The sequence below is a fragment of the Varroa destructor genome, unplaced genomic scaffold, assembly GCF_002443255.2.
Source record: "Varroa destructor unplaced genomic scaffold, Vdes_3.0 BEIS01000007.1, whole genome shotgun sequence".
In the NCBI taxonomy this organism is placed as follows: Eukaryota; Metazoa; Arthropoda; class Arachnida; order Mesostigmata; family Varroidae; genus Varroa; species Varroa destructor.
In genome coordinates, this window is record NW_019211460.1 from 26,165,310 (window position 1) to 26,170,920 (window position 5,611).

Consider the following 5,611-nt stretch of genomic DNA (forward strand, 5'->3'; position numbering starts at 1 on the left):
ATGCATATCCAGGCATGCTGCACGCTTCATGCACTCGGTCTACATTTATGTATAGGCGAGACGGAAAGTATGTTTAGCAATAGCGAGACATCAAATTTCAACACAGTGTTCATGGTAGGATCTGGCTTATTTTTGGAACAATCTATCTAAACCTGCTCACTACGGGTGTTCCTTTATACGCGCTGAAGTCAGAGAGTTCCTCGGACATCTTCGTGGTAGGCTAGATTCCCATATGCCATCGATTCATCACACTGTCACTGCAACTCCTTGCTCAACTTATCACTTCAATGTCGATTTTCCGGTAACTGTGTACATGAGTATCTCCCTTATGTACACTGAGCTACGTAGACTTCTGCTTACCATCGCTACTACGTATCAGTTGCATCGCTCCTGTGCTTCCTGCCGTACTTTAAGCAACCGTGGCGATTCTATATTTTGTTGGTTGTTGGCTCGACCGTAGCACCCGACACGACGTCGTCCAATTTAAGAAACACGTTCCTATACACAGCAGACGCGCGCCGAGGTGCAGACACACCCATTCCAACTAGACACATATACGACACCGCTGCATACCGTGAGGTCTACCATGGAGGTGCTACAACGATTTTGCTTCTTCCGTTAGTTTTTTATATGCCCCCTGCCACTGGCCATTGATGGGAATAACGGGATGTTGGGGCATCTTTGGGGGCGGAAAAGTAGGGGTGGATCGCTGTTGGTGTGTTCTCCGAAGAGCAACGTTCTTTGCGAAACTCGTAAGTTATGCCCCAACGGCGATCCCCTACGGTAGTAGGTTGGCTTCCGTTGTATCCCTCTCTACATGGCGACTGGCTAAGTGACTAAATTTGAATCTATCGACAGTGCGTCTCCGTTCACCGCCGAATGCGATACAGACACGCATATGGAAACCACTGTGCGGTTTCGGCCGCTAGAGAACAACTGCATCACGCTGGCCCCCGCGGAGCTGACGACGTCTGTATCATCATATACATAGCTAGCTCGGGTAAGAGCAGTAGCGGCAGCTAGACCCTGAACTGATATAATACTGAGAAGGAAGAAGAAGTTCTGGATTATGCAGTTACACTGGAAAACAAGAAAGCTCGAGGCAGGGATGTTGAACGAGTGTATGCGTCCCATATTTCCTGCTATATAGCGGCGGGCGAGAAAAAGGGGGCTTGACAAGTGGTCAACGAAAAGCTGGCGTCAAGACGAGGACTGGCAAGCAGGCAGGCAGGCAGGCAGGCAGGCTTCTTTTAGCTTCTGTAAGGGAAAGACGAAACTCGAATAGTTGCAGGAATGAGCAAAAGCGGATTCAGCTTGTCCTAAGAGAGAAATGAACGATGCTAAAGAAGTTTCTGTTGGTGGTACGTATATTACGTATTTTAGCACAGGCGAAATCTGTGCTCACTACTAAACATGCTACTAGAATTGGTGGATTTAACTGGTGAATCGAAGCAGTATTAAAATAATATCAGGCACAAATCGAGGTATGAATTCAGCAGGTACTGCATTTAGAAAAGGTTGCTTTTAAGTCTCTTATTACCATGAAAAATGTCTTGGAATAAGGATAAGTGTCCATAAACAAGGTGTACAAAGTAATCTCTAAAAATCACAATTTAATTGCTGATACATTTTATATTAGACTAAGTTTAGGCTCATGTCAAGAACCACGGTTTATCAGGGCCTCCGATTTCGACTCTGGGTTCAATTCGGTTCATTCCGAAAATTCTAGAGGCCATCAAATAACGCCCTGAAATTTTCTCGACGTTGTCCATAAAGTGCTATCCACCCATCAAAGTTGGCGTACCAAGTTTGATGGTCCCGATAGATAGCCTTACTGTCTGGTGTATCCTATCAAGTGCAAATATCTGCTTCGACCAAAAAACGATACCAATAATCTGACAAAATCAACTCCAAAAGCGTTTGTTAACTCTCATATTTATCAGCTACAGGGATATATTAATGAACTACATTACTAATTAAAGTTATTTTTTACTGCCTCTTAAATATGAAGAGCGATACAATCGTCTACAACAAAGCCAGATTCCCATTTCCTACGATCATACAATATAGTTGGTAGCCGTGCGCGGTTTTCGATCAGAGAGATGGTGCAGATTGCACAGTATGCAACGACAACTGTCCACGAACTTCCAATATTTTAACAACTGTTGCCGATCTCTCAATCTTGCCACTGCATCCTCTGATTTAAGTAAAGCCCACCTTTCGTGTTCTCAGAAAATATATGTTCGAAGGAACCGAATCTGTCGTCATTTTCCGTGCGTCGACTGCCCTAGCCCGCTCCAGAGTCCACAGCGGCCTCGTCCCAGCCCGACCCGGACTGAATCAGCAGCTGGACCAAGGAGATGACCAAACGGGTGGCCGACTAAATATCAGTGGGAGCTTCCATTAAAAGTTGGCCGCTGGTTGTCTCGACCTCCTTAAGATTACTTCCTCTCAAGTTTTCATTAGTAAGACGATGGCAATGGCCGAGACGACCGTGTGCTGAGTCCGGCCACTTTGCTTACGACACTAAGGATAAGGACACGGAAACGCTTCCTGTAAACCCGAACTCCCCTACCATCGCAGCATTTTGGCTGTGGGCAGCCGTCTTTTCGCCGGTGGTGGGATTCTTCCCACTCCCGCAGCCTGGTGGCTAAAGAGTCTCTGAGAAGCAGAGATAGAGAAATCCAGCTCCAAATGTTCCCGCTTCTTTTTCGTAATGAACAAATCTAGCTGTGAGCTGCCCACACTCATCCGAAAGCCGACAATTAATTGCTCATTGTGTACGGTACATGCCGGAACACCAGAGAGGGTGCGATCTAAAATCCAAACTGGGCGCCCACCTATGTGTATGGGTACGATCTGTTCCTACTCAGTGATTTAGTTCGTGCGCCACCGTCTAATGGTGGCTTAGAAAAAATAATTAATCTCGTTAGAAAATACTTGATTTTTAAAAAAATAGAGGGCTGTTAGAATGTAGACTAGCGTGTGTTACGATTCTTATTTATTTAAGCTATTACTAGGCGGTATAGTTAAAGAACCTGTGCTGTGTACTTCGTGACACAATTTGTTTTTTGTTCTGTTAGAACAATAGTTGCACTAGAAAGAAGTCAGCTTTTCTTATTTTTACCATTATGTATGTCATCATTATTGGTAATGTTAATAGTAAGAAAATGCAGGATTGACGAGTACTTTCCTAGAAGCAAAAAAGCTGCGCGGACATGTACAAAATTTACTGAAAACGACAAAGCTAAAACAAATAACCATGAAATGTATTAAATCGCATACAATATATGGTGTGATATCTAACGCTAGTTGCAGACCAGCTGTGGTCGATTTTTCCGCTGAAGCTCTAACTATATAGTACAATACTCCTAAAATAGCACACGCAGAAAGCGTTCCACCGGAATCTCTCTCTCTCTCTCTCTCTCTCTCTCTCTCTCAGAAATTAGTTATGAGAACTTTTGCGAAGCGACACGTAGGATGAGGAGATGTTTATACGGGTAGAGAGCAAATACGTAGACGATGGCTTAGCTCTAGTAGTCATTTTTGAAAAAATCCTTCGGCTCACAATCGCATCTTGCTAATGTTTATGGGTAGGTGCTTATGCTGTCTGTGTTTACACACAGCGTTTAAGTAGTAAACGATATTAAGTTAGCTCGCTATCGTGTAAAGTTAAAACGCTAAGTATGTATTTTGTACGCGAATCAAAAGCTATCTTGTATATATCTCGTTTAGGTTTACATTTTCACTTAGCTCCGCCGTAGGCTCAAGCCCGTTTGGACACCCAAAAATCAAATGACCTTGAACCGATTTCTACTTAATAGAATCCATTAAATTTAGGCCAACATACGTTCAGTTTACGTTGGCCGATAATACGTCGAATCTCTCGTCTTTGTCGATTAATTGCCGATGGCGAGCTTTGGACGGTGAGCAAACGCAATCGTTTTCGAAGGCGACGCTATGTCATTTCGTGAAAGCCTTTAAGCATAAGTCTGGGCTAGTTCGTTTCGCTTCATTGTACACCATGTGCTAAAAAGGTGCGTATAGTATTCGACTCGTATCTATTACGTGCGCCCGGAAGGACGGCCAGCAAAATTAGGTAGACTGTTAGAGTCTGATTAAAGGCGTTTGTGACTAAAAAGGAAATTTTTCGCAGGTCAATTTTGACCTAGCAAATCCCGTCTCGCTTGCTGTAACTCTCAGAAACCACGAGCAAGCTATTAGCTAGCTCCAAGCAGTCCTGTCGATCAGATATGCTCAAGTCAGCTTAATGATGAACTTTTACTATTGTTAACGCAAATATAAGAAAAGCTTAAACAATGATTTTTTTCCATCTTAGTAAACTCAACTGATGGGTTCAACACAGCTAAGCTGAATTGACCCCTAACCAGCTGAATCGTTAGAAGACTATGGAAGCGGGAACTCGCGCTCGTACCTCACACATGATTAATTAGTTAGCAGTATGGACTATTATTTGTGGGCTTTAATGGTGGCAACGATAGCAGCCGATGTCGGCGTCTGGTTGCAGAATACGCTTAAGTCATTAAAAATTTTGTTTATAAGTTTGAGAATGTTTTTGGGCTTGACTCTGCCTACGACATCCCAGAGCTGCCTCGTCCTTGACCCTTAAACTTAACATGTTTGAATAAAGCTAAATACGACGTCGGATTAATACCGAAAACTTTTTCGAAAAACCCGCGAATACCATTCGATTGATAGCTATTCGTCTAGCCGCGGTAGATGGCTACGGTGGATACCTGTGCTACTGTATTCTTGTTTAGCCTTCATTGTCTGACTTAACCGGTAGCATAGTAAGTCGCATATCAGAAAACTTCATGTTACTGCCCGTAATTTTTTACTGCTACAGTTAAATTTTAGCCTATTTAGGCATGGGCCCCTCAATTTTTTCTCTGCGATAACAGCGAAAATTGCTGTAATCCAATGACTACAACATCTGGGATACTAACGAGGCCCACAACTAGTACGATGGCGTCCGGCAGTCATCCCCAGTTTACTTTTCATTCTCTTAGCGTACTCAGCCACCAACCCGAACATTTCATGATCGGCTTTCAACTAAAGTCTATATGAAAGAATTGCTCGAAAAGACCCTTGCGGCTCTTGCTTAGGGAGGGCTTTCCATTCGCAGCATTACCGAAGTTCCCTGAATTTGAACTTTTTGTTGTGAGTAAAGTGCAGGACTTGAACAACCACTCGAAAAGCATATAGCGTTCCATTATCTACACAACCTTTGTCACGCTCAAGTGACAGAGATTGAAGACGATATCCTTCCTCAAGCTGAGGTAAACCGTTTTGAAATCTTTAACGCTGGACCTTTTAGAAAAAATTGGCAGAGGAATCAGTGTGATCAATAACGTTGCCAAGAGATGGACAGGTCCTCTCGTTGCTCACGTCTTCGGAACGTCAAAAACCCGCAATTAAAGTAGAGCCGATTAGGATGAAGGCAGACCTCCTGTGCATTTCTGTAAGCGTGATTCTTGACAAATAGCCTTAAACAACGAGAGTATAGTGTATTCAATAAAAAGCCAATTAAGGAGTTAGGAGAGATTATTTCACTAGTAACATGTGAAAACTTGACCGGCGGCCCGCATAA